The following is a 13,792-nucleotide window of genomic DNA, read 5'->3' on the forward strand; positions in this document are numbered from 1 at the left end:
CCAATCTGTGTGCTAGGGTGAGCTTTGGCTCGAAGCCCTGAGGGTTCTGTATCCATCATTGTGTGGTCAGCTTGAAGCATTTCACTACTCTTTTTCTTGGCAGTTTATTCAAAGGAATATTTGCCATGTTTACTATCTATTTGGTACCTACATAGCTTTAGCTGTCACTGGAGAGGAAAACAGTATCCTAAGATTCTGTGCCTAAACATTATTTGTAACAAATTAAGGCATTTGATGTAAAGAAATTACGTGATTTTAGCAATAGGTAAGAGATATGTTTGTTCCAACTCTGTTTTTATAGTTTTCATATATTTATTTTTAGAGAGAGGGGAAGGGAAGGAGAAAGAGAGGGAGAGAAACATCAATGTGATCGAGAAGCATCGATCGGTTGCATCTTGTATGTGCCCTGTCCAGAGACTGTACCCGCAACCTAGGCACGTGCCCTGACCAGGAATCAGATTGGCAAACCTTTCGCTTTGTGGGACAACGCCCAATCAACTGAGCCACACCAGTCGAGGCCCAACTCTATTTTTGAAGGCACTATTGATATTATTAAAAATCTATGATATTTAATAAGAGCTATTCAATGGCAAGAGTATGATTGTATTTGGTGGCTATAAATAAAAAGTTTTATGGCAAAAAAGAGAGCGTGGAATTATACAATCAGAGGCAGAGCCTGCTACGACATTATAACTATTTGTATATGACCACTGCAACCCCTTCTTATGAAGCTTGATAAAAAAGAATTTTTTTAAACCCCTGGCATTTGTGAGGAGGGAATCCTATTTTGAGAGTAGCTATATTGAAGGCAGAAAACAATATAATGTTTTAGAGTTTTATTGGAATATTTACTAGCTCTCAAAGGTACTAGAGTTGGTTAGCATGGGAACTTGGGAAAAAAAACGATGTAATTTGGTAGTCATTGTTATTCTGAAGTAAATTCAACATTGTGCCTTCCTTGCCACAACATCTTAGGCATTGATAGACTAATTTTATTAATAAACTACCACAGGAAAGTTATAGGAGATCAAATATTAAGGCTAAATAAACTGGTAGTGTGTGTAAGAATGAGTTGCTTTAGTTAAGAGTTTTGCAGAAGTTAATAGTTGTGTAAGGGGATGTCGTAAACTAATCTTAAGTGAATTGATTGTTCACAATTATTAGAGTGTTTTTGGATATTAGTAGCATTCAGTAGAAGAAGGAAAAGACTGCAGTGGCAGAATGTTGAAAAGGCTGAAATGGAAGAGCAGTGGGGAGTCATAGTAGGACAACTGATGATGATGATGCACAGAGAAGGGAAATCTTGCTGGTAGAGGATGGAACTAAGGTCTGAGTTTAGGCAATTTGATTCCAGAGTCCAGGCCCTTAACCAGGACCTGAACAAGCAAAGCCACTGAAAGAGCCTGGACCCTGCTCAGTAAAAGAATGCCTATTGGTTCTTAAAAGACTATAAGGTTTCTGATGCTCATCACATATCACATAGAGGCAGCACTGCATGTACACATGTGTACTGCACTAGCCTTTGCCCTCATCTTCTCTCGCTTAGACTGTTGCAGCATTCATTCATTTAGCAAATTTTTATTGACTACTGACTGTGCCAGGCATGGTTCTAGGAGTAATAGCCTCCTAATTCCTCCCTAGCCTTCCACTTTTGTTCCTCTAAAATCCATTTTTAACAGAGTAGGAATGATTTTTTTCAGCAACACATCACATCATTTTCCTACTTAAAACCCTTTAGGAGTTTCTCATCCCATTAGGAATAAAAAAACAGATTTCTTCCCATGACCATACAAGGGGAGAGGGGGCAAAAATAACCAGAATTATCTCCTGGAGAATGGGCCCCTTGTAGTTCAGGCTTCCTCCACTAGGTGAGTTGTCTAGGAACCATCTGTATCATTTTACCAGCGTGTGTTGTTGTGAGAGGCTGTTAGGTTTCAGTGAATTTTTTTGAAGATTCTTTCAGTGCATTTGCCCGTTTCATGATGGGTGATTTACAAGCACACCTGCCCACACCATGCTGAGTGGTCAGCAGTTTTTGACCAAAAATGGCATGACCCCCATGCCCTATTCTTCCTATTCACCCAGTCTTGCATGAGTGATTTTTTTTTTTTTGCTCCCTGGGATGAGCAAAGTCCTTAAAGGGAAATGTTTTGACAATGTGGAAGAGGTGAAACCAAAAATTGCAGAAGCATTAAAAGCCATCAAAATTGATGAGTTCAAACACTGTTTTGAACAGTGGAAAAGTGTCTTAGTAAATGTATTGCATGAAATGGAGAAGTACTTTGAAGGTGACTGAGGTTTAAACATGTAAGAATAAATACACACTTTTTTATAAATGAATTCCATTTTCTTTGGTTCCCCCCTCATAGGCCAGTGGAGTCTGTCTCTTCCAAACCTCTGGTGTAACCTCTGACCACTCTTTACCTTGCTCCATTAGCTTCAGCCACAGTGGCCTCATTTCTGTTCTGTTGTTTGGGGATCTGACAAGCTGACTCTCACCTTACATCTATTGCATTTATTTGACCCCAGCCTGAGTTTTCTTCCTTCAGGTGTTTGCTTTACTTGTTCCACTGTACAGTTTAAATCTCCCTTCAGTATTACTCTTCAGGGAGGTTTCCCTGGCCACATTCTACAGTAGCCCATCACACTACACCATCGTGTCCTGTTTTGTTTATTTAAATTATTTATCATCCGAATTATGTTGTTTGCTTATTTACTTATAGTTGACCCCCTCCACTGACTGTAATATCCACAAAAGTATTATCTATGGTTGAATTTCTAGCACCAGGAATAGTTCTCAGCACATAGTAAAGTCTCAAACATTTTTAAAATGAATAAACTTACAGTGATCTTCTCTACATATCTCTGTTAGAGTCAGCTGCTACAGTCAAGTTGTAAATAATGAGGTGGTTGGGAACAATGGGTCTGGGATTTTAATCTTGACACCATTTACTTACTGTGTGTCCTTGAACATGTGTGGCATGCCCCTTAACTCCTCCAAATCTCAAATGCCTTATCCCAAAACGGTGATGATGATGATGATAATAATAATATACTTACTTCATGAGGTTGTGATGATTAAAGGAGTAAAATACTTATAAACAAGTAAAACAGTACCTGGCACACAGCTGACTGGATATTGGTAACTGTCAGCCAATGTTGTTATTATCACCATTACTGTCTTTTGAGTATGTAATGTATCAGAATAGAGACACATCTCTTTTAAGATATGTATGCCTTGATACTGCATCATGAGATACTTTAATGAAATCAGTACCTGTTTGGGCCTTTTAGGAATGGTAGTTTTGATAGTATAAGAAAGAAAGGAATAAGTTAGGAAAGTGGGATGAAGTTCTTGAAATGTTTAACGTCCCAGCCTTCCCACCCTTTGGGATTGGGAAGATGAAAGCTGAATGGGGATGTTTATTTTTTTCTACTTAGCAATATTGTCTTGAAGTTGGAATGCTATTGAAATTTGCTTGGTGAGTTGCTGGTACTAGAATTAATGCATGCATACTGTTACAGAAAGCTGTAGCCTTCAGCTTGTGAATTTTTAGCCTTATTTTCCTAATCCATAGGGTTCTCAATCTTATGCTTGGATTGGAACACAAAGTTTGTGTTTGGAATTAAAGACTAATTGCTGGTAATATGGAGAAAGGATGGAAGGACAGTACAAGAGATAGCAATATTACCTATGAGACTATTGTGATAACTGAGGTTAGATATAAGGAAGCTCTGAACTAAGTTAGTGATGGTGTGAGAATAAATAGAGAGGAATGGAGGCTGGTTGTTCATGACCCGTGAGGAATGGGGCTGAGAGTCTAAGAGTCTAAAATAATACCCTGGTTTCTGACTGATGTGACCAGGTTTGAACCTCAGCTTCCCCACTTCCCAGCAGTACTACCTTTGGCAAGTTACTTTATTTTTCTGAGTTCAGTTGCATTGCCTATAAAATGGAGGGGGTAAATAATGATGTTTGTTTCACAGAATTATCTTGAGGTTTAAATGAGATATTTAGTATGTAGTAAGTTATATAGTGATATTGAAATTGATTGGTAAATATACCTTCCTTCTCATTATATAAATATACAAATAGGATTGGGTATATTATAAATGAAGCAATCAGATTAGGGAATAAAGGAGGAGTAGGTTTGGGGAGTAAAGTGTGTATGGAATATCTGGTTAGAGAATTCCATTTGGCTGTTGCTCTATGGGCCTTGAGTTTAGGAAAGATTTCTGGGGCTGTATAGCTAGATCTGGCAAGGAGGTGGTAATTAAAGAGAAGTGTCTTACATATAGTAGCTACTCAGCAAATCAAACATGAATGCCATGTGTTTATTTATTTCTCTTTCCAAAGTTGTAATTGGTAACCAGAAAACAAGCAAACCCTAGTCTAAGCACCATCATCTTGTTTCTGGAGCAGTCTCTTCACAGGCCCAGTGCTCCTAAGAGTCCCCCTTCCCTAAGGAAATATATATTGTTTTCATAATGCTGAAGCAGTGATTTTTTAAAAATCTCACCTAAGGATATGTTTAATGATTTTTAGAGAGAAAGAAACATTGATTTGTTGTTCCACTTATTTATGCATTCATTGGTTGATTCTTCCATGTGCCCTGACCAGGGATCAAACCTGCAATCTTTTGGTATATAGGATGCTGCTCCAACCAACTGAGCTACCTGGCTGAGGATCACTGCCTCACCATGGCCAGGTGTCTTGGTTCGAGCATTGTCAGTACGCCAAAAGGTTATGGGTTCGATTCCCAGTTAGGTCACATACCTAGGTTGCAGGTTTGATCCCCAGTTGGGGCACATATAGAAGCTAGCCAATTGATATTTCTTCATCATATCTCTCTCCCTCCCTCCCTCCCTCCCTCCTTCCCTCTCTCCCTCTTTCTCTCTCTTCCTCTCTCTGTCCTTACCCCTCCCTCCCCTCTTCCTTTCTCTCTTCTTCACTCTCTAAAAAAATCAATAAAACATACCCTTGGGTGAAGATTAAAAAAAAAAAAAAACCCACCTACGTGAGATACTATGCTTGCTTTGTTTGAGACTGACATGTCACTCATCAAAAGCCAAAATTCTTGCAATGCTGTCCAGCCCTTTTGCCCCCCAGTGCCACCCTTTCATCTTTGCTCAGTCTGGAGACACATTGAGTTTTTTGCTATTTCTCTTACCTGCCAGGCATGCTTTTTTTCCCCTTCTGCCCTGAGCACTATTAATTATAATGTAAAGCAGACCATCATCATAACTTTTATTAGTACTTTGTTAGTTGACAAGAGGCAGAAATCCAATTCAACCAAAAAAATGAATTTGAGTTTGTGCAATCTGGAAGCTTTGTGGGTGAACTTGGGTAGATCCAGAAGTTTATAGAAGCAGTGAGAGCCTCTCTTTTCCTCCATCTTCTTTTGTTTTACTTTGTGTTAGCTTTATTTTCATCAGGCTTTTCTCATGTTGTAGCAAAAAAGGCTGTGTGCAGCTCTAGACCTCATCCCTGTGGCTAGGGGATCTGGCAAAAAAAAAAAAATCTTTTTTTTCCTAATGGTTCTAGCGAAGTTCTGGGGAGGGTTCCATTGGGCTGTACTTGGGACATTGGCCTATTCTTGAGCCTGTTGTGTCGGCTAGGATGATTTAGCACATTGATTGTGCAGCCCTGGATCTACACACACTGCATGTCCTTAGGGCCCCCAAAGAAGGGATTCTTTTCCTAGAAAGGAGCAGGAAGGGAGGCAGGCAGATAAAAACTGATCAGGCTTCAATTTAACATGAACATCGATAGAATCTACTTTAATGGAGGTACAAACAAAATGCCTTTGATAAGACCCAGGAAGCACCCAATTGTGAGGATCAGAGGAATCTTCACATAGATGACATTTAATCTGGGTCTTTGAAAAGTTAAGAGGGATGTGTTGAAAAACAGAAAAGAAAGGGAAAGTGCTGGTAGGTGGTAGAAAAGAGTATAAGCCAAGACATGGTGGTTGGAATATGGAGAAGTAAAGGCTGAGACCAGAAGTTTAATCCTTAAAATTTGAGTCCTAAAGAGTTTAGACTTTATTCAGTGGATGGGGGAATCTAGTAGAAGTTTTTAAGCAGAGGAGCAATCTCATCAGACTTCTCCTTACAGTGGATTAGCCAGGTGATCAGGAGGGCTGAACCAGGCAGGCCAAGGGGAGTGTAGTGTAGAAGGAGACAGGTTGGAAGACATTTGGGAGATAGAAATGAAAGTGCTTAGTAATAGCTGGACATGTCAAGTATCAGTAGATGGGAAAATATAACCACAGAAGTAATTCAAATAGCCTGGGATGAAGTGGTCAGCACCAGCAGCATACATCTCATTCTCTATACACTGACCTACTTGACTGCGGGTAGGAAAAACTGCCCTCAACAGCCCCATTGTTGTCAAAGAAAAATTAGGTTGTTCTGTAGTATGTGGTGTCTGTTTTCATGGGTCTATGTGATTTTTGGAAGTTTTCTATTTTAGACTGTGGGTGTTTTTTTTCCATGATGCTGCAATTCCTGTTTATTTTGTCACGACTAGATTTTGAAAGACTTTTACTGTAGGGACCATATGTGTTAGTTCTTTTGTCTCTTACCATAAAACTCAATATAGAACCATGCATTTGGCTTACTGAATATTTGTTAACTGATAGCTCTACTTCTATGTTTTTCTTATTTTATTGCCCCATTAAAATCTGTGTCTCTTCTTGACCAAGTAAATATTGTGAGCTATTTGATCAGTTCTGTATTCCCTATTCCCTATTTAAAGGCCAAATGGCACACCTGGTAGTATAATTTTTTCCATCAGAGTTACTTGATTTAGAATTACCTGTCAGTTATATTGTTATGTACAGGATTTTTAGGTAGTAAGAGTACATAACAATGCAACTACTATGACTTACTGTAGCATTAGTAAAGAGTTGTAGTTTCAGAGGAATTATATTGGGGAAAATTCTGTTACAAATGTAAAACTGTAGTTAGTCTGGACCTCTAATGTTAAGAGAGGTATGATGTAAAATCCCTAACTAGCCATGTATGGAACTTCAGTGATCTACATTTTCCACAGCAGGGTTTTTCTCCAGTGCTGAAGCAGGACAGAATTCTTTGCTTTTTATTAAAATGTACTTGAGCAGTTTGTTACTCAGGGGCAGTGTCAGTGATCTTTGGGTGCAACTTGAGCAGTGATTTAATTTCATAAAGTCCTTTGGGTTTAAGTTAAATGAAAGAGAATCACCTCTCAAATATATACCACTCCCACTTGGAGAGCTTTTCATTTCACAGCCTTGGTATTAAGATCAACTTCTGGGACTCTTCATTTACTTACCCAATACCTATTGAGTACCTACTGTGTTCTACATAGTCCCAGTTCTAAGAGCTGAGGAAGCTGCATTGAATAAGATAAACCCAGACATCCCTTTATTCATGGAGAAACATTCCAGTGGGAGAAAATAGGCAATAAACGAAGAAGTACAAACGTGTTGACATTGCTAAGTGCAATGGAGAAAATAAAACAGGAAAGGGGGAAAGGGAGAGAATGCTAGGATTTGGCTGTGGGAATGGTAATAGTAGATTTAAAAGAGTGATGAGGTAAAGTGATGCAAAGAGAGGAAGGTGACTTTTGAGCAAAGAAATGAGTCATGGAGATACGTGGAGAGATCATTCTTGGTGGAGCATATCGCTTTTAGGCCTTTTTGGAGTTTCATTTGATTGATTGACTTTCCTTGATTAGACTACAGATGTATATATGATGAAAGTTTATAGAAAATGAAATATACATCAGTTGGGATAAAAAGTTAAAAGAAAAATAACCACATGAACATATTTGGTACTTGACAAATTTTTTTATTTTGGACTACTATTAAAGATATGTGTGGAGTGTGTGAACATGTGTGTCCTGGCTGTGTGTGAAGGTTTTTTATCAGAGTGGCCTTACTAATTATATTGTGGAATGTTCTTAAAGAGGATGTTACAATTCGCCAGTTGAGCCCAGCAGTCAGCCTGTGTTTATTATGCTTTTGCTGTTAGATTAGTACTGTGCTGAATGAATATTGGGGAAGATAGAAGAGAACAAGACATAATGTTCTAGTCAGAGTGGCCAGACTGTCATCTATAGAAACAGTGAAATAAAACAGCATGGTTGAGTGGCAGCAGTACTGGACTAGCAATCCTAACTATCCTTTCATAGTGGCAGAATAATTTAACATACATACCAGTTCAGCTCTACAGCTTTTGCTCTTTAGAGCTCTGAGCAAATTCCTGGAGAGTCAGCAAGAAGGAGAGTCCCTTTTGGAGTTAGGTGCCAGAGGTCTAGTTTTGATTTCAGATGGCTTCAGAGTGCTTGAGAAGGTTGTTTACATTGCATGATTATTCTAGGACTGTGGTTGGGTAAACAAGTTACTGAAAACGAGTATGACGTATTGATTTTCTACTGTGGTAGCATGGTAATACTACAGGATGTCATATTGTAATGTTTCATTATTGGGTGTAAAGAAACGGAATCTTTTGATGACAGTCTTTTTCTTTATCTTACACAATATAATCACATAAATTTATATTATCAGCTGGTTGAATTCGGTTTACTTTTTCCGTCCTGAGGAACAGATTTTATATTTTACTTTATCTTAGTTGTTAAGCATGGAACAAAGGCATTTTCTCCTTATCCTTGGCATGAAGTATGGGTAATATTACCTCAGTGTACTGATCAACATGTCAGGTATAATGTCAAAACCAAAATCTTTTTCTTTTAAGCTATTAGTTCACAAAGTCATTTCCTCTTTTTTTTGAACATTCATTAACTGATTTATTGAGTGTCTACTTTGTTCTAGACATTTCTTTGGGATTCTCTGATGAGGAACTTTCCTTTGCCTTCATAGAGGTAAAAGTGTAGAAGATGAGAGAGTTAACAATTACAATAATGTGTGGTATGCATTCCAAGTATGGAAGGAGACGGTTGTATTAGATGTATATAGCAGGGGCTACCTGACTTGGAGCAGGAGATAATTTAAGTTGAGATCTGAAGAATGATGAAAGAGTTAACTAACTGAAAAGTGGGTATAGCAACATAGGGGGAAAGGAAAATAATTCTGGGGAGATAAAACCCATGTGCAGTAGCCCAGAGACAAAACAAAACAGAACAAAATTGCAAAAAGCAAGCAAGCAAAACAGGATCTTCACACATAGCAAACAGCATCAAGTTTCCAATGTTTGGAGCATAGATTTTTGAGGAGGGAAGATACAAGAAACTTTGAAAGGCATTACTTATTTTGGATCTTATCCTGTGGACACTTGAAATACCTGAGAGGTTTTGGGCAGTGGATTGACAGGATTGGATTTGCCATTTACAACGATCACAGAGGTTTCAGTTGAAGGAAAAAAGAGGGCAAAGGCAATCTATTGGTAGGAGGCCTAGGGCTGTGACGCCAGTACTTGTAAGAGATGTTGTGAACCAGGACTGGGGCATTCACAGTGGGGATGGAGATAAATGGATGGGTTCAAGAAATATTTAGAAGATGGAACTATTCAGGACTTAAGGATTGAAAGAAGAATCAAGGATGCACCTAGGTTTCTGGCTTGAGCTAGAATGGTGGTGATGATGATGATGTTGGTGCTTAATGCTAGTTGTTGCTTCTCACTTATAAGTATGCCCTTCACTGCCTGCTCTGTGAAAGTGAATGTGGACCCTTTAAATACTTTTGTTTGGCTGGCTAGCAGATGTTAAAAGAGAGATTGAAGGAGCAAAGAGTTTTACTCCCTGGTTTTCCTGTGCTTGCCTGGCAGGTCCCTGCATGCAGCACGCAAGTGGGGCTTCTCCCTGTTCAGGCTCCTGCAGCTCTCAGCAACCAAGCAGCTACTTCCTCCATCCCCTCACCCTCTGCTTTGGGCAGTTTTGTAGCAGAGTACCTACAATGAGACATTTCCCCACAAACATCTTTCTTTGTCATTCTAGAAGACAGATTTGTGGCAAATTCTACAGGGTGGATTTCCAGAAGTTGTGCCAGATATGCGCCCTCTCGGATAAGGTATGGTTCTCAGCTCTAGGGTTGGAGGAACTCTTCCTTGGGTACTGTGTCTCAGCTCTAGGGGTTGTAGTGGTGATATATTATGTTATATAATACTATATTTGCTATTATTCATTAGCTATTCCTTTATTCTTTTTTTTTAAAACAGATTTTATTTATTCATTTTTAGACAGAGAGGAAGGGAGGAAGAAAGAGAGGGAGAGAAACATCAATGTGTGGTTGCCCCTCATGTGCCCCTTACTGGGAACCTGGCCTGCAACCCAGGCATGTGCCCTAGACTGGGAATCAAACCAGCAACCCTTTGGTTCGCAAGCTGGGGCTCAATCCACTGAGCCACACCAGCCAGGGCGTATTCCTTTATTCTTTAGAGTTCTTTTTACTTCTTACTAGCCAGTTCCTTATTATGTCAGTCACCTGCTATAGTCAATAATTCTTTTTTTTTAATATTGAATTTACTGGTGGGACACTGGTTAACAAAATTATACAGATTTCAGGTGCACAGATCTACAACATGTCACTGTATTGTGTGCTCACCACTCTAAGTCAGGTCTCCGTCCATCACCATCTGTGTTCCCTTTTCCCTTCTCTGCCTCCTCCCTTGGCAGTCACCACATTGTTGGCCATGTTCATGAGTTCTTTCTCTCTTGTTTTCTTTTGTACTCAATCCCTCCACCTCCTAGCAACACCCCCCCACCATAAGCTTGCTCTTTATTTATGAATCTGTCTCTATTTTGCTTGTTAGTTCATTTTGTTCATTAGATTCCACATATGAGTGAAATCATATGGTACTTGTCTTTCTCTGACTGGCTTATTTGACTTAGCATAATGCTCTCCAGGTCAATTTATGCTGTCACAAAGGGTAACATTTTCTTTCTTTCTTTTTTATGGACAAATAGTATTCCATTGTATAATATATTGTACCACAGCTTCTTTATCCACTCCTCTACTGATGGGCACTTGGACTGCTTCCATATTTTGACTATTGTAAATAATGCTTCAGTGAACATAGGGGTGCATATATTATTTTGAATTAGTGTTTTCAGGTTTTTTGGGATAAATTCCCAGAAGTGGAATTGGTAGGTCATAAAGCAGTTCCATTTTTAATTTTTTGAGGTAACTCCATCCTGCTTTAATAATTCTTTATTTAAAACATTTTTTTTTGTTGTTCAAGTTACTGTGTGTTTTTTCTTTCCTGATTGGACTTAGGCTGATAGAGTGTTCTGATGTGATCCCATAGGAAGAATATATTTGCGGAGAGGGATAGACCTTCCTCTCTCATCTGTCTGTGGAATGGGAATAATATACTTTTCACAAGGTTGGAGTGATTACATTGTTCATAATATATCATCTTGGGGTGAAATGAGTTAATGTATATAAAGAACTGAGCAGTGTCTGGCACACAAACCCTTGGTTTGTATTGTTGGAATGCTGGCCATTGTGATTGATGACAGGTCTAGAAAGATGACTAGGGCTGCTTGTTTCACCCTGAGGGCTTGCAGAGTGGGGAGAGGCTCAGAGACTTTTAATTTAAGTGTCAGGTAAGGGTCTGAATAAAGTGCCCTAGGGAGTCTTTTGAGGAGTCCCAGAGAAGGTGAAGGCTGAGTTGAATCTTGGAGGGGAAAGGGAGAGGACCTTCTGTACAGAGAGAACAAATAGCATTAGCGGCAGAGGAATGAGAGTGTTTGACAGTGCAGTCCACAGTGGGGTCATGGCTGGCCCCAGAGTTGGGGTCATGTGATAAAAGGTGTACATATTACACTGGACACACCTTTGGGATACATGTGTATTTCACATCACTGTTCCATAGTGTGCTTCACCTTCATTTCTAGGTTTATTACTTTTTATTATTTCCAGTGAACAACAATCTAAAACTATTTAAAACTTATATCTGGTCCCAACATTTTCCTTGGGCTGTCATTGAATGTGAACTTTGCTGTGAATTGGAGTGTCTAGAAGGGAAATGGGGGCACTACAGCCAGAACCACTCCATTGGGTTTACTTAGGATTATGAATAACTTTCTTGATTCCTGGACATTGATAAAGCTCAGAGCTGTTTACAATTCACACTTCTCTTCAGCTTGTAAATCTTTTTGAAAAGTTCAACAACTGAAAAATGGATATTCCTTACAATTGTATGACTCTTCTTCTTCTTCCTTCTTCCTTCTTCTTCCTTCTTCTTCTTTTTTTTTTTTAGAGAGAGAGGGGAAGGGAAGGAGAAAGACAGGGAGAGAAACATCAATGTGTAGTTGCCTCTAGCACACCCCTCATGCAAGGGACCTGACCGTCAACCTAGGCATATGCCCTGACTGGGAATTGAACCAGCTATCCTCTGGTTCACAGGCTGGCACTCAGTCCACTGAGCCACACCAGCCTGGGCTGTATGACTGTTCTTTAAAGGACTCAAATTTTTTGAGATGCAGGAAATTAAAGTGTGATTAACTTGATTCCTTGGAGGAATGAATAATGTAGCCTTAAAATTCTGTGAGTTCTCTGAAGTGAACACTCCTTCTTTTTTTCCTTTTCTCTATCTGGCAAACTCCTGCCCCTCTGTGAATATATAGCTCAAATATCAGTGCAGCAATGTTCTAAGATAAGTCCATTGTAATGCTGTTATGCTTTCAGCAAGGACCTTTAAGTCATAAAACAAAAACAGGCCAAAACCATTTTTTAGAATTTGATCTTTGATTCTGGTTGATGTGCCTTGGCTGGAATGGCATTCTGACCCATAAATTCTCTTGAAAGTTCTGCTTCTCAATCTTTAGATGAATGGTGAATATATTCTGTAAAGAAATATTGGAAGAATAATCATTGGTTTTTTTTTTCAGAAAGAAGAGTTAAACCATTCTTTATTGGTTAGGACTTCTGGGAATTATACAGGAAGGAAACTAAGAAGGAAGATGTCAAACTGTGACCCTCTGAAGGTTTTTGTTTTCTTTTTCCCTTGTTTCTCTTGGATGTAACAGACACCTATAGAGAACTCTTTGTTTTTGCTAAAGACTTATTTTTTATGTAAAAGAATTTTGAGAGACCTAGGGGAAATAAGGCCCTTGGGGCACTTTTACTTGGCTTGATTACTACTTTGAATAAAATGACAGAAGTTGAAGTGTGATTCCTCTGATAATGGTCTCTTCTCTTGTTTGGGTTACAAACCAAAGGCAGGAGCCATTTACAGATTATTAAAGTTTGGGATTGTTTTTGAATGTTGATAAAATATTTCACATTGCTTACTCATTGAAAAGTTGAAAGAAAAATATGATACTTTAAGAACAAGTATAAATTTGGTGCTGATGAAATATAGAAGAATTGAAAAAATTATGTCTTAACCACCCCATACCTGCCACTTAGATTGTAAAGTTACATTTTATTATACTTGCTATATGATATACATTTATCATATTTATTATACTATATAGTCATATATTTATCCTTTATCTGCTCCTTTATTTGTCTTTAAGGATTATTATTACAGCATTTTAAAAACTATAGCAAAAGGCTGCAAACAGTTAGAATAGTTAAGTGAATATGGTATACCCAATGATGGGATTCTATGTAGCAGTTAAAAAGAATGAGGCATTTTATGTGCCCTGACCAGGAATAATCTCTAAGATAAATGAATGAGACAAAAGAGTTGCATGGTATCTGAAGCATACTATTAATTGTATAAGGAAAAAAGGTATTTATAGATATGTGCTATATTTGCATGGAATATCTCCAGAAAGCTTAAATAAGAAACTGGGTAAAAGTGGGTCTATTTCTGGCAGCTTCCCACTGACTGTGTGGGT

General features: G+C 38.6%; 1 protein-coding gene across 5 annotated transcripts in view; it reads left to right on the forward strand.

The window, feature by feature from the left end:
* The window catches only part of RERE (arginine-glutamic acid dipeptide repeats), a 392,196-nt gene that overhangs the window by 67,579 nt on the left and 310,825 nt on the right, over positions 1 to 13,792 (forward strand). For 3 of the 5 annotated variants that reach the window (XM_053920116.2, XM_053920119.2, XM_053920118.2), the window contains exons 2-3: positions 9,938 to 10,010; positions 12,836 to 12,931. The exons of 1 other annotated variant lie outside the window; for it this stretch is intronic. The gene's annotated coding sequence lies outside the window, so the exon portion shown is untranslated. The remainder of the gene's footprint in view (positions 1 to 9,937; positions 10,011 to 12,835; positions 12,932 to 13,792) is intronic. One more of the 5 variants, XM_045190485.3, reaches the window with a different exon arrangement.

This window comes from Desmodus rotundus, chromosome 3 (assembly GCF_022682495.2).
Source record: "Desmodus rotundus isolate HL8 chromosome 3, HLdesRot8A.1, whole genome shotgun sequence".
NCBI lineage: Eukaryota > Metazoa > Chordata > Mammalia > Chiroptera > Phyllostomidae > Desmodus > Desmodus rotundus.